Below are 22381 nucleotides of genomic sequence, written 5' to 3' on the forward strand. Positions count from 1 at the left end.
CTCACCTTCCAACGCATTTGTAGGAGTACGCAAGCTTCCATCGTATTTCTAATACACACGCCTACCGCAAATTTCAAATGATATGAACGACTGTTACATATTTCTAAGGTACACAAACTTCTGGATCATTTGTAGGCGTGCACAAGCTTTCAATGCATATTTAAAGGTACACATTTTGCCGACGCACTTTAGGAGTAAACAAGCCTCTCACGAAGTTCTAGTAGTATGCGAGCATTCAGCGCATTTCTATGAGTAGGTCTACACTAGCTTCCAACGCCATCTCAGAAGTATACACGCTTTCAATGCATGCTAGGAATACACTAGTTTCCAACGCCTTCCTAGGAATACGCAAGCTCCCAATGCTTTCTAGGAGTAAACAAGCTTCCAACAGATATCTAAAAGTACGCATATTTACCACACATTTATACTGAGCAATACTCTTGAGCCTTTTTAATGATATGCACACCACTTACATATTTCTAGAAGGTACACAAGCTTATAAATGCACATTGTAAGCAAGCTTCAACATATTTTTAAAAGTACGCAAGTCTCTCTTCAACGTATTTATGGAAGTACGTAAGCCGCCAACGCATTTCTAGGAATACTCAAGCTCCCTAACGCATTTCTAGGAGTACGCACACTTACCAATGTGCAGTAACACATTTCTACTGGGCAATACTTTCAAGTATTTGTAATGCATGCACAATTCTTACATATTTCTAGGGTTAAGCATGTTGACCTATGTCCGGGACAAAATATGTATTCTACGTACGTCCGAGAGCAAGCACGTATCCTATGCGTGTCGAGGAATATACACGCATCCTACATAATTTTACAGGGTAAGCAAGCTTACGCGTATCTAGGAATAAGCAGCACACATTCCTTGGGGTACGCAAACTTTCATAATTTTTCCAGGAGTGCGCCCACATATCTCACATCTTTACTGGGTAGTCATATAAACATTTGTTATTATAAAAACGCGTCTCACATATTTTTAGGGGTCCGCAAGCTCACGCATATCTAGGTGTAAGCAAACATACTACTATGCATTTCTGGGATTACACAAGATTCTATCGTGTTTCTAGTTTCTAGGAGAACGAACACCACACATTTTTACTAGGTAAGATGCCTAAGTATCTTAAATGTTATATATCTCTGGGGATGGTGGGGGGGGGGGGCAGAGCTTAAGCATGAATGAGAGTAAACAAACTCACAACTCTTAGAAGTACGCAAGTCACTAATGCCTTTTGGGTACTCAAGCTTACGCACGCGTAGGAGTAAGCAAGCTTCCAACTCGTTTATAGGGTACGTAGACCTGTCCCACATTTCTACTGGGCAAGACTTCTAACAATATCTAAAGATATGCGTGCCTGTTATATGTTTCTTGGGGTACGCAAATTTACACATATCTCGGAGTAATCAAACATCCTATGCATTTCTAGAGGTACGGATAAAGACTCCTACGGGATAAGGCTCCTATGCACTTCTGATATGCGCACCTCTTGCATTTTTTATATGGGTACACAAGCTTACACATATCTTGGAGTTTTCAAGTATCTTGCCCATTTCTAGGGGAATAACGCGTGCTACGCAATTTGGGGAACACGAAAGTTTACACGTGTATTGGAAAGGTTACGTTACATGTGAGTATACGCAAGCCTCTTGAACATTTCTAGAAGTACCAAGTTTATGCGTGTCTAGGTGTTAGCATCGTCGTACTTAGTTCTGAAGTACGCAAGCTTCCCGTGTCTAGGAGAAAGGAAAGAATCCTGCGCATATCTACATTATAGGAGTAGGCAAGCACCTTCAGAATTTCTATTGGTAAGATAACATTCAGGATTCCTACGTATGTCTAAAGATCAACGAATGCCTACACATTTCTAAGTACAAGAAAACATAATACGCACTTATATGGATGTTCAAACTTCCCATGCATATTTCAAAGGAGTACGCAAGCCTCCTCCGCATTTCCATGAGTATACAAAGCACGCTTCACCGGATTAAGGCATTCGTCATGCAGTGAAGACCGACTTCAGTACTTGACACCCAATATTTAAGCCAAAAAAAAAACACCAAAAAATTGTTTTCTTCTTTTTAACTGAGCAGAAATTTAGCCTGAAACCCAGAAACCATGGGGGAAAAAAAATATTTCTCATGAGTGAAAAACACATCATATCGTAGTAAAAAAAAAAAAATTCACGAGAAAAGAATTTAAGATTCCTGGACAGGAAAAATCTCGAAACACGTCGCCAACATTCCATGGGCGAACGAAACTCATAAAAATCTCGAGTCTGGAAGGATTACGGATAGCAAAACAGGACAGGGAAAAAAAAACAAAAAAAAAATCGCCAAAATACATAAGAGAACCAACCTTTCGGTATAACGGTTTTAAAGCGAGGGTGTAAAGAAAGGCACAAAAGAGATGCAATTTTACGACATTTCATTTTAGTTCGAGGATTTTTTTTTTTCCTTTTCTCGACTCCAACGCTTTTTACGGCGAATAAAACCCCGGAGAAAACGAAAAAACTCCAAAAATTTTACGGGAAAAACAAAAAAAAAAGCAAACTAGAAAGAAGGGCTTGGATCCGTTTGGCCTCAAAAAGTAGAAAAACGTTATTGATTTAACTAATTTTGAAGAATGCGGCTGGTAAATTTCCAAGCATATTTCGCCAAATTTTGCAAAATTTCGGTGTGTGTGTGTATTCCCGAATTAGACAAGAAAACTTATTTTCTACGCATCGGAATTAGCAGGGAATTGTCAGATTTAAATGCGATGTGAGAAAATGAAATATTAATCATAGAAATAAACGACAATTTTTTAACATTTATTTTTCGTTGAATAAAAAGTGATATATGATAGCTAAAAATGATTATTCGTAATATTATCAGTGACTAGCGATGTCATTTCCATATTCCCCTCAATTTTTCAACAACGAGAACGAACAGTACCTACACGGTACTGCGAATGAAGCGGATACTCGCTTTATTCGCGGCTGAAGATGACTACGTCGGCTTCATTCGTAGAAGCTGAAAATGTCTGCCTCCTCCCCACTTCATTCGAAAATGAAAATGCCTGGCTCGGCTTCATTCGCAGCTGAAGATTTGTACCTCCACACCCAGGGCCGGAACTAGAGGGGGCGTGGAGGGCAACTGCCCGGGTGGCATAATTTAGGCGTGGCAGTTTTAGGTGGGAACAAAGAACACCGTTACAAAATTATAGAGTTTTAAAGTTGCGGGACGACAAAAATCTTAGTTACGGCCCTACCTCCGGCCCATTCGAAGCTGTAGATGTCTGTATTCGTTCCGTTCGCAGCTTAAGATGTCTACCTCCACCCCATTCGCAGCTTAAGATGTCTGCTTTCCCCTGCTCCATTCGCAGATGAATATGCCACGCACTCCATTCACAGCGGAAGCTATCTGCCTCCACTCAAAGCTGTTGATGGATGTATTCGCTCCATTCGCAGCCCTGTATCCACTTCATTCAAAGATCAAGATTCTTATTCTCACCCGATTTGCAACCGAAGATGTCTACTTCCACGTCATTCGCAGCTAAAGATGTCTTCTTCCAATCCATTCGCAGCTGAAGATATCTGCCTCCCTCGAAGATGCTCCCCGTCATTCACAGCTGGTGGAGTGATGTCAGTCTGCATCACTCCATTCACAGCTGGAAATATCTGCTTTCACTCAAGCGTGGATTCGGAAAGGCGACAGAGCAAGCGATGGCGTGATCACCCCTCCCAAGAGCCGAATGATAAAGGGAAATCCGTCTGTCCCGCAAAATACGGGATGATCTAAGGAACCCCTCCGAGACAAAACAAGTTACCCCTCAAGACAAATCGCCCTGGATCCGTGACTGAGGCCAACGGGCATGTTGCCGAATCTAACAGATGCTCCAATTAGTGAAAATTTTAATAGTACACAAATAGAAAGTTTCTAATTCAAAATGTAAATTGGAAGTATTGTTTAGCCAATTACGGCGCAGCCTAGACTTGTAAGGTAAGGATAAAAATGCGTCTTGATTGTCAGTGACACATTTCATAACGGACACGTTCTGCGCCTCTTGGAATAGCGGGCATTCATTATCTATTAACTCATATTACGAACTAGTGGACCGCGATGCATTGTTGACTTGCAATGTCTGCATTATCATACAGTTATTGAAGCTTTCACCTCGCCATGTTTCAAATTGAACCTCTTTAACGGTAACGGTTTTAACAGACGAAATTATCTATTTAATTTTTGGTCCGCTATCCAGAAGTTTCACTGCATATTTGAATGTGTTTCTGAAGGTGCTGCGCCTTGGTCTTTCAAATTATTATTTCACGGATAACGTTGAAATGAGGTATTTATGGAATGTTGGGAGGATGTCTTTGTTCGAATGATATTGTTTCTGACAACAATGGGTTCACATTTGCACCTCGGAAAATCATTTTACCCAACTACTGCTTGAATACGATTCTTCTTGCCATTGAAAACCTTCAAAATACTCTCACTACAGCACTGATAATTCGTGCGTACCGTAGAGTTTCATAAATACACACGTGGCAAATATGGGGATGTGTGTGGAGTATTTCCACCGAAATGTACGTACACTGAGTGGCATAACCATTACAATGATAACCATGAAAAATGTATCAACACTGATTGCTAGGAAACGGCGTGGATTGAATGTGATTTTTTTCCCTGAAAGCACAATTAAGTTTATAGATACTTAAATATGAAATACTTACAGTATTGACAGCGTCAGAAAATCAGAAACCATCGATTATCAAGCAATTTTTCGGCCAAAATCTACAAAAGAAAAATGCCAAACTATAAATATCACCACAGTTTTTTCATTGTGTTATAGTTCAAAATGTATCAGAAAAAACATTCTAAGCTCATAAGTCATAGTAAATTTAAGTGGCACACACGCACATAGAAATTTATTTTGCATATTTCGACTCTTTCATGCAATTTTTTTTTTATTACTGCAGTATTGTGTGAGTAATGTATTGCAAATACAGATTATACATTATAATGCATTTATGTACCGCATACTTTACTCTATATTTATACTACACAATTAAGCGTTTTCACACCAACACACTATTTATCGGCAACAGCTCAAGCCACACATATCGTCCACAGAAGAATTCGCCAATAACATTGTCACGCTATTCATCCGAAGAAGAAAACAAAAAAAAAATCACGTCGGAAAAACTCACCGGTATAACCGTTCACTGCCACGAAATTCATTACCGGGAAAATTCATCATCTTGAAATTCAACGATAACAGCAGCCTGCCACGCGATTCATCCTCATGCAAATTCGCCAAAAAATAAAAGATGCCCCCGCCAAGCAATTCATCGACAGGGAAACCTTATCATCGGAGAATTAACCGAAAACAGTTCACTGCCAATAACAAATCTTAAAACTGTCATTAACAAGGACAATAGAATACGTCTTCCAGGACGGCTGGCTGATACATAGGTCGGTATACTGAAACTACTAGCGCCCATATTCCATTGGGACTTGGTATATATGCTATACGGTCCATGGGAAAATGTAAAATTCAATTGAAAAAAAAAACTCCACTTTTTCACTTGGTGGTCGAAAATTGAACTTTTTTTTTTAAATTTCATAAATCTCTCTATGGTCTCTGATATATCCTAAAACATTTGGCTGCATTCGGATAAGCCGTTTTTGAGGAAAAACTACTCCGAGTACTGGAATTTCAATTATAATCACTAGAGCCCGGATTATATGCTCTAAAAATATGCAAATATGCACTTAAAAAGGCTAAAATATGCACTAATAATTCTAAAATATGCACTAATAATTCTAAAATATGCACTAATAATTCTAAAATATGCACTAATAATTCTAAAACACGCACTTAAAATGACAAAATATATACATTTTTGTCATTATATTTGTCGGATGTGCATAAAGATTATCTGTATAATCATTATACACATCCATATCTTTTATGGGTATCTTTTTTCAGCCAACTCGTTAGGCAATTTGCCTGTTGTGGCCTTTTTGTTTGTATTTGAAAAATCCTGAAAAAGGTAAAAAATTCCAATATATGTACCAAAATTGGGAAAATATGCATTAAAAAAAATCACTATGCAAAAAAAGAACAGATATGTTTTTAAAAAATGCATATTTTATATTTGTTAGTGCGTATTCATTTACAAAAAAATTTCCTCACAAATGCATATACTGCATACGCAAATAACTTCTAAACATTTTTTTACTTAAGCATTTTCAATTTCTTGTTAGTCGTGGCTGTTCAGTATCGAACGAAATACCAGTAAAAAGGAATGTCGAGGCTATTTCTAATAAAATTGAACATTTTCGACGCTAACGCTGAAACAGTTGCTGTATGGGGGAAAAACAAGCCTATCTGCGGGGAAAAATCCCGATGTTATATTATGAGCAATATTATTCATTTGAAAAACTGAAAGCTTCAATAAACCTTCACAAATATGCACTTATACTGAAAATTCTTTGGTTTTATGCATTTATATGCATTAATGCTGGGAAAGGCCAAAATAGGCAAGTGCATATAATCCGGGCTCTAATAATCCCTCTATATATATATATATATATATATTATTATTAGAGCCCGGAAGTATAGGCACTAAAATAGTCGAAATAGGCACTAAAAATGCCTAAAATAGGCACTAAAAAAAGGCATTTATAATTTATGGAAAAAAGGAAAAATAACTAAAACTAAGGTATTAAGGGTCTGAAAACTAGCTGAAAAATTGGTTGCATTTGATCTTTCTACTGCTTTAATTATGGTTTATAATAACTTCATTATATGATGCAAGTTAAACTAATTTCAAGCCCAAAATAAAATTTCAGTATACCCTCATTTTCAGGTCAATTCCAGGACCATAATTACCGGACGCGAATAATGTTGCGAATAATTCTCGTTTAGTTGTTATATTATTTTTAATATTCCCTCATACGTATGCGGGACTCCTCCAAGAATGGGGGGGGGGCCTGTGTGGCCGCATTTGTTTCATACCCCCTGAGGGTGACTCTGGTCAATTTAATCAAATACCAAAAAGTAAAAACAAAAGCTAAGGTTGCTTGCAGTGCGTTTATGATTTCAAAAACAAAAATCAAAACATAGCCCCCCCCCCCCAGAGCCCTGTCTAGTCTTACCTCGCCTTGTATCACGACGTTGTATCATTGACGTCATGACTCATACATCATGACGTCAACTGATGACCTACCTCTTGGGACAATCATCGGTCAACTATACACATACAGACCTGCCAACTCTCCGGATATTTTGCCCTTCCTCCGACTTTCCGGATTTGTTAAAAATTTCTCCGGATTTTAGCAGATAATCAGATTTGGAAGATAAGTTTTTTTTTTCGATTTCATTTTTAGATCCGAATTTTTTTTGGATTTTCCGTGAGCTTTCAGGATATCACTAATAGCATCTTAGATGATTATATTCTGCTCGCCCCCTCCCCTCCCGGGTGAATCTCCGTATTTCTGGATTCCAAAAGTTGGCACGTCTGATCATATTTATACAAATACAACGCCACAACAGGCAAAATGCCCAACGAGTTGGCTGAGAAAAAGATGCCCATAACAAATATGGATGTCATATATTTCAAAAATACAGCAACCCAATTAAAAACTAAAATTATAAAGAATATACACACATGGATAAAATACTATACAATCCCCATAATGTATTTATACAAATACAAATACAAATACAAATACAACGCCACAACAGGCAAATTGCCCAACGAGGTGGCTGCATCATGGATCCCCGAGTCCCTACCTACTACTGCTACACCACACCCCCCCCCGCGGAACCCCCCAACGAATCGTTACATGCGGGAATGTGCGTGTACGTGTAGTGCAACCTGACGTAAAGTTTTGTCTTCTGTGTAATGCTTGTTATGTGTAGTGCTGTCATCTGCCCCCAGTTTTACTAACTATGAGTGAAGTGTTATGGTTGAATGATTTACCGTTGTAGGACTGTTGCTCTCTGTGGCGAGACTTTTTAACGGGGAGATCGGCTCGCATTTGCGCCTTGAAGTTGGGAACCACAGAAAACCAACTTCAGCCGACCACCACTGTGGGGTTCGAACCCGGATCCTCGCATCACGAGTCCGGCACTATAACCACTCGACCACCACAGCGGCAACATGGTTGTCTTATAATTTTATATGTGCACCTTTGGAGCGAAGAGCTTATGTTACGCACGGCACAGTTATATAAATCACTCAAGTGACTCGCGGCACATTTACAGATCCCTTTAGTGACCCGCGACACTTTTTGTTACCAATGATGTGTCCAGCACTTTAGAAAAGTTTGAACACCCTTGACTTAAAACATCGATACGTCCAATGAATGTTTATTGAATTGCTACGGCGTGAATGTTTTTTTCAGTTGAATATAAATACTGGTGCAAATTCTTCCAATTTACATTGCTTTGATCAAGGACTGTACAAAAATTTAAACTTTGATATGTCATCCTCTATAATTATTTCACGCAAGCACCACTTTCACAGCTGAATTTTGCAATTTTGTGATTAACGAAAGCTTTATTAAAGAGCTTCTTAATTCGGCTTTGGAATCGATGTAATAGAGTTCTAGAATAAATATTTTATACCCCTTGAATATTTCAAACATGCAAAAATGCATATTTTACTGCAATAAGTTTCATGTTGGCATTTCACTACTTTGAGAACAAAAAAATTTCCTGTAATCTACATGAATAAATTTTATTCCCCCCCCCTTAATTAAATCTTGAGAAATTTGTGGAAAGTGTTTGTGATTTTCAGAGAAAATGTTGCATCCATGCAGTCTGTTACTTTATAAAAATACACACGTATACGCATATTTTGCTAATTTTACATTTTAATTCTTTAAATGATCTCTACTCCGCGGATTATGCACGGGAAATTACGGTATGCTTGCAGGATTTTTGCAGGAAATTGCAGGATTATTGTGAGAAAAATTACAGGAAGGTTGGCAGGTCTGCACATACAATAATGCACCCCGCGGCAACACCAACTTGCCTATCTCTCAGATAACTTATTCGCGTTTAAATGGAGCCGGAAGGGGTGGGGCTTTCTGATGATAATTAGTACCAAGAGAGTTAGAAAATTTTAAAAAGAGCAATTCTTAAAAAATTCTCAATGCTCGAAATATTCACGTTTTTTAGATTATGGTCTCTGAAATTCACCAGCAAACTTAAAAATATGTTAAAATAGGCATTTAACATATTTTTAACATTACAGGGCAGGAAACTACAAAAAAAAATACATTTTTACCAAAAAAAGGCATTCATGGCAATTTTGCCTGAACCTCTGGGCTCTAATTATTATATATTTATAGAGAAGCACTACATAAACTTCAAAAAAGACAATTTTTTTTAAATTTGTTATTTCTCAAAAAAATTCCTATCTCTATAAATAATGTTCGTACTATTTCCGCCATTATTACCCGCTACAGCCCAAAACAGAACACACGGAGAATAATAATAATAATGAAAGAATTATTAAGAAAACCAAATCTTTATCTGCCACCTAAGGGTGCAATTTAACAAACTGACCTGGGACTTTTCATACAGAGGAAAAAAATCTGTAGCCGAAACATACAATAATGTAAATCATCGATAGCAGATGGCGCTGCAGAGATAACATAGGGAATATGTAAATTAAGTATGAAGAAAGACTTGTTATTAACGTCAAGAGAGGGAAATTTTTCTTCATACAACGTGATCGGGGGAAAAATTACCAATTTTAAAGTAATTATAGAGATCCGAAATGGAAATTAAAAACTTATACATAACACACTGTAATAATAATATATTTATTATTTTAGCCCTGATATTATATGCGCTAAAAAACGCTGAAATATTCACTAAGAATGGAGATAAATCTGCATTTAAAAATGCCAAGGTGTGACAAGAAATCTAAAATATGTGCAAAAAACTAAAATAAATCCACCTGAATAATGTATGGGACTATAAAAAGAAAAATATAAGCAAATTGAAAAATGATATATACATCTAAAAGGGCCGAAAAATTTAAAAATTCATAAACATTGTTAAAATACGCATTTAAAAACGCTGAAATATGCATTTAAAAGTGCGGAAATATGGATAAAATAAAAAGATATGTTCTGAATAATTTTCAATATTCTCAATGGGAATATTGTTGAAAAATATACGTAAAATGAAAAAGAAATATATATATGTATAGTACAAGTCACTAACTCTGAGAGCCCTAGACATTGGCTTCGATTTATTTCATTTTTTGAATTCTTCGATTTTCATACACTGCTTTCAATTTTCATGTATAAACCATGAATTTTTTTTTTTTTTAATGTTTATACACTACACTGCATATTACAGCTGCCTGTGGCTCTGGTATTCGTGAGTTTCGACAAAAAATAATTAATTTTGCAACATAATGAACATTTTTATGTATACATAGTATGCATTTATAAATGCTGAAGTTTTTCTAAAGATAGGAAAATATGCGCAAAATGTCAGAAAAGAAAGCGGGCATTTACAAAAGGAAAAAAAATGATTTAAAAATTAAAAATGTTCGCAAAAATGAAAAAAAAATTGCACACAAAAATGTGAAAAAAATATACACAAAAATTGGGAGAAATATTCATATTAAAAGTACTGAAGACCCTGAGAGGAAAGAAAAATATGCAATAAAACTGAAAAATATGCGCAAAAAATGAAGAAAACATGCATTTAGAAGTAAAGAAACATGCACTTAAAAATACCTAAAAAAAAGACCAAAAAGAACAATAATACTCTACGGAAAAATATTTTCTTGCAAAAAAATTTAAAGAAATTCGATCAAATTTGAATAAAAAGATCTAAATAATCCCGAAAAACGTTGGTACAATACGATTAATAGGGGGGAAAAATGCTAAAAATGCGCACTCACTCTAAAATTTCAGTGGTTTTCTTTGTGCAATTATGTGCAGTGGCTATAAAATGTGCTAAAATATGCAATAGCATATGCTCTTATGCATTTGCATATTATCCTGGCGCTATTTATTATATTAAATAATCAAATTTTCATTACAAATTATACAAGAGATAATTCTAGGCAAATACCTAATTGGATAATCAGCGTACGCTTTAGTAAATGGATAATGAATGGAAAAATCATTTCTTCATTTTCATGGATTTATGCCCCGATTTGTAATTTTTTTTTAATGCAATAATTTTTTTCCACCAAATACAAGAAATTAGTTTCACAAATTTGAAAAAAAAAAATTAATTAATAGAGATAATGCATACATCAAATTATGTTTTTCGATTTTTTTTTAAACCGCTGTCAAACTTCGTTTAGATAAAGCAAGCAACCACGATGGTTAGCAATGGTGCAACCACAATAAATAGCCCAACACAAAAATTCTTCACGTTGAATATACAGGGTGTCCCACAAAGGACTCGGTGATGGATAGAAAAATAAAACACAAGGGGTGTGTTCATTGTGAAAGCCGTAAAAATCTGATACACAAGTTTCAAAATTAGTTCGAAACATTGCTGATGAGGTTATTGCAGTTTGGAGCCTTGGCAAAATGGGCTTTAAACCAGGCGTCTTCAACCTTTCTCGAGTAGCGAGCACTGCCTACGCTAATCATCGATTAGAAAACACCCAATGAGGCGGAGTTGCTGAAACTTTAGGAGAGTGCGGTCCACTCCATTGGTTTGAAAAAGTGTCATCAGTCACTTAGATGATCTATGAGTGTGCCACGGATCTTTTCCATGATCTGCAATTGTGCTGCGGGGCGCTTGAATAATCTGTGGATGCACTGTATGTCACTCAAATGATATGTAAATATGCTTCGTGTCATTTGAGTGATCTGTAAATGTGCCATGGGTCGCTTGAGTGATCTTGGGATATGCCCGCGGCCGCTTGTGGGATCTGGGAATGTGCCATGGGTCACTTAAGTCATTTAGGGTTTGAGGTCGCGGGCACATGATATTACTCCGAAGGCCACATTTTGCCCGTAGGTCAATGAGTTTAGCAGTGAGCATGTGATGCCTTACAGTGACGTTTACATACGTTGCAACGTTTATAAAGAATTACACGAATCATAATTCTTGAATGAAAATTTCACATAGTATTCAATTGAAGAGTTGATCAAGTGCTTACGAGCACGAAATCGAGCATGAGCATTGAGCACTCTTGGTGCTTCAGGGAAGCACTGTGGTGTTCTTCAACCATGGCTGCTTTGAGCACTCTTGGTGCTTCAGGGAAGCACTGTGGTGTTCTTCAACCATGGCTGCTTTAAACTGTCTTTTGCTGTCGTCGCAATCACATCACAATAGATTCAAAAATTCGCCGCACAAGAGATGGAGCAAACGATCACTGCTGAATGGTACGTTGTGGTTTTGGAACACGTTGTCGCCTGGGTTGGAGGATCGACAAGGCACTTCGTGGTCGTCGAGCACCTTACAACCACATCACTTGGCGCACACCTATTTTAAACTGTATAAAATACAGTGTGATTCAAATTCAATTAACATTTAAAGTTCAATAATTCACGGAATAATGCAGAACCGTAGCTAGCAATTCCTGTACCTTGTGCAAGAATTTAAATTTAGGCCCTTTCTGGCCCATTTAGGGCCGTTCTTGGCTCCCCTTCCACGTGGGCCCTGTGCGGATGCACCTGTTGCATCTGCCTAGTTACGGCAATGGAAAAATGTACGTAAATGGATGAAAATTGACAAATAAAATCTGAATGATAAAATACAAAGTATAAAAACGAATTGACTATAAAATCCGACCTTATACTCAGCGTGGACCCTTGTTCCACCGTTCAAGGTGTCAGGGATGAAAATTGGTGTACACACAGGAAATGGCATGGTCCATCGCCAACTGATGGCGATTAAAACCAGTGCTCTCTTAAAGCATGGGTTCACCCAGGCAAGGCCAGATTGCCTCAAGAGCAGAGGTGCCCCAGAAAAATAAGTAATCTAATTTTTCGAGAATTTGCCAATTTGGACTCAGAAAAATCACTTGGCCCAAGGGTCCATAATGCTCTTAAGACCCTGGCTTCAGCAGAACACAAAAGCAAGAATTAGCATTAAAATGAATCTGTTATCAATGATTAATTAATATATTTAATTCTATATATATGCGTTGTTTTATTTTATTTCCTAATTTAGGTGTTATAATTATTCTCATATAATAAAGCCCACCACGGTCCAGCCCCATCTGGGGATATGCTAAAATTGCGCCCGATAGCAATAGCATGGACCGTGTTCGGTGTGAAGGAAAGAATATATTTTAATTATATAGATTTAAAGATTTTTAACGCCACCTGTAAGCCATGTTTGTAACTATTTTATATTTTTTATTAAAACTTTGTCATTCCCAATATGTATGTGTTAAAATTTTATCTCTTTGTGTGCATCATTCTATAATTTATTTAAAATTTTAATGTTCAACTGACATTTAAATCAACTTTTAATTTTTTTTTAAATTAAATTATATAAAATATTATTTTATTTTTTATTAATGCGACATCTATTACTAGGTGAATTCTCTGCTTAAGAAACAACAAAGCAATCGTGTGCGTTGTTCGTGTGTGTGGGAATAGAATGTTGTGATTAAACTGATGGTATGCAATGATTAGCATGCTTTTGAGAGGCTGCCAAATAATACTTATGAATAATAGGTCAATTTCCAAAACATTTTTGGGTTGCGTTTTCTCTCAAAACAGGTGACATCGCTGACACAAGGTTCGGGGCACTGGAACACACCACGTTTTGGTGAAAGCTGTATGTACAGGGTGTCCCATGGAGTAGAGGAATTCATAAAAATTAAAGGAATTGATATATTTGAATGTGGTTTGCGAAAAAAGTTAATCTCCCGAAGGAAAATCTTTTTTCTTCGCACTGGTTCAGAAAGAAAATTAGTTCATGTTTTGTCGATAGAGGCGCTGCGAAATATGATAATGAATACCTTTCCCGAACTCTTCTTCCATCCCTTCTATGTCCGAAACATTTCTGAAGCTTCAGCCGGCGATTCGTTGCTGAGGTAAAACAACTTCACAAATAATGCTTCAGCCACCAATGCAAACACCACAATAGCCGCCTCGTTTACATGTGCAATGATGTGGAAGCTCTAGCACCCGCTTGACGACTTTTCCTCTCGTAGAGGAAAAAATGAAGAGCAGGAATTACCCCTTTTTTTGGTGGGGATAATTGGGGAGTATAACCTCCTTTCCTATAATCCTTTGCGCGGCGAATTGAACCAGCCAACTCACGCTACCTCTGACGCCATCTGAGGGGTTAACCCATCCTGGGGTTTAAAGTGCCGGTCCATGTAAACTGGTTTTGGTGAAAATCCTCTTGAAGCGGATTTTAAACCTGCTTTTAACCTCCCATTCAAATAGGCTAATGAAACCTTATGTAAGTGCCAGCAACAGAAATATTTAGAAATGAGTTGTTAATCGTACCAGCACCTCCTAGACATAGAAGGCCTCCGCGCGCGGGTTTCCAAGTTCACCTGTAACGTCATTAAGACTTCCCAGTAAGTTTGACACGTTTTGAACCACAGCATCCTGTTTCGTTTCCTTTTTAGCCGTAGAATCTTCCTGGTGGCTCACAAATACCGCATAGAAATCGCCAATTCTGAGCCCGATCATTTTTTTCCCGCACAACGAAGATACTGGCGCGAGCAGGGAGTTGTTTTCGCTGAATATTCTGAGGGGAAATGGACTACTTGCTGACGTCACGAGTAGCATGCGGAGTCCTTCAATCTCTAGGAGGTGCTGATCGCACACCCTGCATTTTATAGGACTCTGATTTGCATATTTCCATAGATTTGATTTCGTGCAGCACCCTCAGTCAACAAAAATTTGAACTAAATTTTGTGTACCAAAAAAAATGAACTCCTCCTTCGTGAGAATAACTTTTCCAGCATTAAATGCAATGCGTCTGAGTGGCGCAGTATTAAGATGCTCGTCTTCCACTTAGAATGTTACCGTCACGGTTCCAGAGTTCCGGGAAAGAACATCCAAAACAAGTTCCAACCAATCCTGGGGTGACCACTGATAGACGGCGCGTTCATTTCCCACCCAACTCTAATGGTTGGAGGTCACCGTATGGCGATATATGACCGAAGTTTGTGTGCGGTAAAATGCCAATTCCTTCAGCTTTTATGAATTTTTTAAACTATTTACGAATTACGGGACGCGTTGTATTTGGTTCTCCGGGTTGTTTAAAGGTAAGAAAAGGAACTGAAAAATAGGTTGAGAGAGAGGACACTGATGTACAGTAACTTTTTTGGGAGTTCAAAACATGTGCGCAATTCCCCTGAGATTTCAGAATTTGTATATAGTATATGCTTCCCCTTATCACATTTTTATCGAGGTAGTGTTTTCATTTTTACCATGTAAAGCTGCACAAATTTAAAAATTCTTACGTAGCGAAATTGCATAATTGCCATCATGCAGATTGAGTATATGTTAGAGTTTTAATATGTGGCTACACATAATTTTAGGCAGGTACAGACGGTGCTCGTTAAACTATGATGATTGAAGGCCTTGATCAAAAGTATGGTTTCCATGCACAAATATATATGGTGAAAAACTTCACATATATATATTAGGGATTCTAATGCTGAGCAGTGTCGGTATAATGAAACTATTCAGACCTATATAGCGCCAGTTCAGGTAGACGTATTCCATTGAAACTTGGTATATACGCTAAATGAACCACGAGGAAATTTAAAATACAATAAAAACAAGCGCCACTCTTTCTCCTGGTGGTCGAAAATTGAAATTTTTTATTTCATAAATTTCTCTCCCATGACCTCATTAAGATGTCCTATTAGAATAAGTAGTTTTTGAGGAAACTGCTCACAGAGTACGAGAACTTTAATTATTACCCCCCCCCCCCCCATGTATGATCCCGTGCTCAAGTATGTACAGTATTTTCTACGCTCAAGTATACATGGTCAAACGTTCAAAGTCGGGCTTTCATGCTGAAGTATATATCTTAAAAAGTGAGATAGTATGACTTTTCCATGCTTAGCAGTGATGTAAAATGTTCCAAAGTAAGACTCACATGTTCAATTGTAATGTAAAACAATCAAAAGCACGATGTGTCTACGTGTTCTGAGCGACCGAGGAAAAAATCGTGCTCTGTGCGACCAAATCCTTTTCTATCGTTCACTTCCACAACAAGAGACCATCCCTCGTGTCATGACATTATAATTAATTGCTATTCCATCTCTTTAAGCCATCTACCATAGAGATCGTGTAGCATTTAGTGTTAAATATGTAATGGAAGCAAAAAAAATCTTTGTTTTTTAAAATCATGTTTATAATTTTTATACCGTTCAAATCGTATGAACTAAATTAGGCTTCTTCAAAATTTCGACTTACTTGCAAATTCGAATTCTGAAGAGAGGCCTAATCTAGTTCATCGAGACGAAAACTTGGAAGTAATGAAAAGTCACCAAAAACTGAGTACGTATGTCAAATACTGTCAAGATTATAGCGTTTTCAAAATCAAAAACCGTCAAAATGACTGCCCCGGCCACTCTAGTGTTAAGGGGTAATTTTGTAAAGAAAGGAATATTTTTTAATGAAAAACAGAGGAATATATAACTCTATTTTAAAAAAGAGCCTAAAATGTGAACGAGTATTCTCACTTCTCCTTTGGAGGAGTAAAACTGAAAATTTTAATGTGTGAATCACGCATCTACAAGCGTATTGGCGAACACTGATTGTGACCAAAGCCAAACGTCCTATAAATGTGATAGTCCCATAAAGGAGATATTCAAATTCGTGTAAACCAGTTGTTCTCAACCTTTGGAAGCCCGCGGCCCGGTTGATTTCTTTTTTTGTGAGGGGAACGCCCTCCCATATTAATACTGTAGGGCATAAATGGGTAAAAATGAAACAGTGAATCATTCACGGCCCGGTGTGACTGAAGTCCGTGGCCGGTGGTTGAGAAACACTGCTATACACGGTATCCGCTTTGTTCCTATAGTTCCACCTAAATTGGTGATACGAGGTAAGTTTTAATACAAAGGCGAAAGGGAATCTAAATCGAAAGATTACTCTATTCACCAAGATATCACAAAAGAAAGGATTTGTCCAAATAAAGAATGGAGAAGGATTTGGTCGCTAAGAGCACGACGATATCCATCTAGGCCGCACAGAGCACGGCACCAGCACGATTTTTATGCTCAATCAACTATGCATAGTAAAGCTGTCGAAGTTATGATTTCATGCTCAATTATGCTGACTAAAATCTACGAAAATTTGATTCTATGCGCAAGTATGCATAACACCTATAAAAGTATGGTTTCCACTCCCAAGCGTACGCATAATAAAAATGTATAGCACGTTATACTCGTATGAGTATATAATAGTCACAAAAATGTAAAAAAAAAAAATTCTTTCCAATGCTAGCCTCCAACACCCAAGTACAGTTTTAGGTATTAATTAGAAATAAGATTTTAACCCTTTCGGTACCACATTATGAAAAAAAATGAAATAATTATCGTAACAAATTTTTGGTAGGTTTTTGGTTCTAATTTCAGTTGTAATTAATGAACAAAAACAGTGTTCCTGTTTGTTGAAAAAATTATTTAGTAAACAACGATTTAATTAACCTGGTAATTGAAAGTTTCTCGTTAGCGCTACAAAAATAAAAATACCAATTAAAATATTTTGAATAATACATTATAATAATGAATATTTGTTTATTTTACCACAAAGGAAGCCATGGTTTGTTTGATACGGTTTACGGAAAATGCACCTCCAACAATTCACCGCTAGGAAATTTCACCGACTAACAATTTACCCACAGCAGTTCGACACGAGTCAGTGAGCCAGTAAGTGAGCGAGGACTGACCGAGTGAGTGAGTCAGTAAATGTGTACTATAGTTATATAGTGAGTGGGTCAGTAAAAGATACTGTAGTTATATATAGTGAGAGTGAGTCAGAGTGAATGATACTGTGACCCGGTGGTAGACTAAGGGATCTAATGAGTAAGCGAGTGACAGAATGACCTAGAAAGTAAGTGTGTGACCTGGTGATTGAGTGCGTGTGACAGGATGAGCGATCCGATCCGTTGACGATGTAATGAGCAACCTAGCCAGGGAGTAACAGAGTGAGCAATCTAGTTAGTGAGTGAGCGTTATGTAGTGAGTGAGTTAGAGTGAGCGTTATGTAGTGAGTGAGTTAGAGTGAGCGTTATGTAGTGAGTGAGTTAGAGTGAGCGTTATGTAGTGAGTGAGTTAGAGTGAGCGTTATGTAGTGAGTGAGTTAGAGTGAGCGTTATGTAGTGCGTGAGTTAGAGTGAGCGTTATGTAGTGAATGACTTAGTGAGCGGACGGCCGCTGTGCTGGTCAAGTGATCATAGTGACGGACACGCATTGCGAGGACCCGGGTTCAAACCCCACCGTCGCCGCAGTGGTGGTCGGCTGAAGTTGGTTTACTGCGGTTCCAACTTCGAGGAGTGATTACGAGCCGATCTCCCCGTTAAAAAAGTCTCGCCGCAGAGAGCAACAGGCCTACAACGGTATAATTATTCATTCATCACACGTCACTCACCATGAGTTGAGAAAAAGCGCGTATTTTAAAAAATTGATTGCAGATGGCAGCACTACACAATGCAAGCATTACACAGAAACAAACTGCATGGAAGGTTCACTATACGTACACACACACATTCCAACATGTACCAGTTCGTTAGAAGTTCCGCAGAGGAATATGGACGAGTGTGAATGTGTCTGATTTAGTAGTAGTAATAGTAGTGAGCGAGCGAGTGACAGAATGAGCGATCAGGTGATTGAGTGTATAACCGAGTGAGCAACCTAGTGAATTGATGATAGAATGAGTGAGTGACCTAGGGAATGAGTAGTATAATGAGCGATCTATTAAGTAAGTGACAGAAGGAGCGACCCAGTGAGTGAGTGATAGAACGATCGATTTAATGATTGACTGAATGACGTTGTAAGGGAGTGGATGAGCGAGGCAGCTCTAGAGAGTGACAGACCGGCTTCACTCATTCATTCACTCACTCGTTGACTTGCTCACGTGAACGTTCATTCGCTAATGTCAAACTAATGTCGGTGAATTTTCCCGGACACGGTTTTAGTGTTAGTGGTACTTCAAAGCTGTAAAGAATTCAGCATGGCTGTCTATAGAACCAGGGCAGGCCCGTCACTTAGGGGGGGGGGGGGCCTGGTTTTTGAAAACACACTAGAAATGGTATATATACAGGGTGATTATAAAAAAACTATCCCGACATATGGGCCCCTAACTATCATACCATTCACAGAAACTGAATGAAATTTTGGCATAAGGTATTTTGAGGTATGCGCTCAAGAATGATATGGAAAACAACAGTGTCACTCTAACAGTTACGGTTACAGTGAGAAAATATCAAATGGCAACACCAAGTTTTTTGTATTGGAATGTGATCTCCATTGTGATCTCCCTAAATAGCGTTCGAACGGCAACAGTAGCATGAAAATCACCGGCGGTAGATAGGCTAAAAGTGAGGACAACCAATAAAGACAGAGAAGCAGCATAAAATAAAGCATTTTATTGTGTTTTCCACATGACCTTGTGGAGGACTAATCAGGCTGGGATCTCAGCCGAAGAAACGGTGTGACGAATGAAACGAACATTAATGCTCTGGTGCACGCCAAAGTCCTTTTTCCTTGCCTAGCTCCGGGGATTTCCGTGCTACAGGTGCCATTCCAACGCTATTTAGTGTTTTTCAGTATGGAGATCGCATTCCAATACAAAAAACTTGGTGTTGCCATTTGATATTTTCGAAATTTTCTCACTGTAACCGTAACTGTTAGAGTGACACTGTTGTTTTCCATATCATTCTTGAGCGCATACATCAAAATACCTTATGCCAAAACTTCATTCAGTTTCTGTGAATGGTATGATAGTTAGGGGCCCATATGTCGGGATAGTTTTTTTATAATCACCCCGTATATACAAATATATATACATACATTGAGTACATGTGCTTTGCCCCACTGGAAAAAGTTGAAATGACGGCCCTGAACCAGGGCCATCTCAACCCATGGGCCTCCGTCGGAATGACCCAGGGCCTCATATGCAGGCACGCGACGAGATCTGGTACTTTGATTTTCAAATGTAAGTATGTGTAAATGAGCTGTTACTTCTAGCTATAAGTATGGGTCCCCAAAACATTACTTTGCACGGTGACCCATGATGTTGAGACGGCCATGCATATAACCCCCACAACAAGGAAGCTCACTGATCTAGCCAAGAGTGATGTGGTGTCGGGAGGGTCGATTTATTGTGTATTTCACACAGACCTTATTTTTCCCATGTAATTCGGCTCTTAGTATGGGTGATGGTCACCCCACCTACACTGGATCCGTGATTGGCCAGGGTTCCAGAGATCGATCTTATGTATAAAATGTTTGTTCATTATACAGTCGAATCCCGTTTTAACGAATACTGCTATAGCGAGAATCTCGTTTTAACGAACACTTTTCTAATCGCCCCAGATAAGTTTACTTAATAACAATGCATTCCTTTATAAAGAAATATTTCGTTATGACGAAGTGATGTCTTGGAATTCGTTATAAAGGGATTCGACTGTATATTAAGTTTTGATTAAATTAAATTCGATAAATTCAAACGGTCTCGCTCTTGGGTGAGGTTAGGGAGCCCTGGATAAGACGAGCAAGGGGGCACGAGAGAAAAAAAAGGTCCAAAGGGTGCCACGGGCTGAAAAAGTTATTGTCTATATGCTCATATGTGTATATATATATATAACTTGCATAACTAGTTTTCGTGGGTCCCAGTCGTGGCCTGCAGGCGATGTGCGTCTCTGCACCTGCCCATGTTCTCCATATCTTTCTACTAATATATCATTTCGTGTACAACAAGTTGGGAAGTGTGTGTGTGTGTGTGTGTGTGTGTTTGGGGGGGGGGTGAAGTTGTATTAGGGGTCCTGTTGCTGGTTGGCTTGTGGCTGTGTGGCCTGGTGTGGATGGTTTGCTGGTCTTGGATGTCGTTGGATTTTTCCAACGTGGCCCACGTCTCCTAAGACGGACCAGATTATATCCCTTAGGGGGGACAGAGTGGGGGTCATGGTTGGTCTGGTGGTGGCTGAAATTTTTTAGAAACACTGCTTTAAAGTACCGTCAGTACTGAACGGGTTAAATGAATATTACTGAATGTGACCATCAGTAATGTCCCAAAAATATATTCATTAGATTCGTATACTACGTACCAACAACAAGGAAAACCCCGTAGAACTTAACTAAAAATATAAAAAAAATAATCCTATAAATCGATACAGATTCTCGGGAATCCAGAATAATTGCAAAATCCTGCTAAAATTCCAATTACACATAATTGAACTCGCATCGCAAACGCCACGAAAGAAAAATGGCTTTCGAAAAAGTGGCGCCCACATGTTATTACGGCCGGCTAAAAATGAGATCGAGGGGCGACTCTTAATAACACACCACGTGGGTGGATACTTCCAAAACGAAACGGGAGACACATAATTACCAAAACGGGCGAACAATCGCCCAAAAATAAAGCAAAACGATCGACGCTAAAAGCTTAATCATTTATTAGCTTTTAATTTATGAGAGGCACGTCACCTTGAGAGAGAGAGAGAGAGAGTATGCATAATAACACGCACATTAATTTACTTATTTATCGCTAAAACCCCCCGACGTCTAGCCTTTTTCCATTGGACCAGCAGGCAGGCACCATAATGGCTAATTTTCGAAACGCTCTTTGTTTGTCCCGTTCGTCCCTTTTGTGTGTTTATTCTATCTCTCTGTCTCTCTCTCTCTCTCTCTCTCTCTCTTTCGCCGAAAACTCGAGAATTTACTCGAAGAAAAGCTTGCGATACCATGTATTTCCTTATTACAACTATAGTCTTTGTTTGGTGTAAGAGAATCCACTCGAACGGAGAGGAATCCACTCTTGTCTCCACGATTCTGCCAAACTGCAGATACTGCTAATTTAATTGGATAGAGTCGGTGGGAGACACACACATAAGAGAGAGATGTCCCTCCATTACCCACCCTTTAAGTTGTTTCTACGTACTTACCATTTCGACGTTGGAGTCCCCCCCCCCCTTCCATTCCAAATCCTTTGTGAATTCCCGGAGATATTGTCGTTTTGCAGTTGTGTGTGTATGTATACGAGAGAGAGAGAGAGAAGGAGTCCTCTCTTGCTTCCTCATCGTCTCTGAAGAGTCGTAATCCAAAAGGACTCAGTGACTCGAAACAAACTTTTAAACTCTGTCGTTAGAATGAAAGGGACTGGTACTTCGCCCCCTTCACTAGCCTCTACCCTGTACAAGCCTAGGCGCATTTCTCGAAAAAGACCATAA

At 38.4% G+C, this 22381-nt stretch overlaps 1 protein-coding gene across 1 annotated transcript in view; it reads right to left on the bottom strand.

Moving 5' to 3' along the window:
- The window catches only part of Tmtc2 (Transmembrane O-mannosyltransferase targeting cadherins 2), a 432809-nt gene that overhangs the window by 309406 nt on the left and 101022 nt on the right, over positions 1-22381 (bottom strand). The window contains exon 2 of the mRNA XM_089253117.1: positions 4731-4791. The gene's annotated coding sequence lies outside the window, so the exon portion shown is untranslated. The remainder of the gene's footprint in view (positions 1-4730; positions 4792-22381) is intronic.

The sequence above is a fragment of the Pholcus phalangioides genome, unplaced genomic scaffold (genome assembly GCF_987345545.1).
Source record: "Pholcus phalangioides strain wild (caught in Gottingen) unplaced genomic scaffold, Ppha-v1.0 ptg000032l_1, whole genome shotgun sequence".
NCBI lineage: Eukaryota > Metazoa > Arthropoda > Arachnida > Araneae > Pholcidae > Pholcus > Pholcus phalangioides.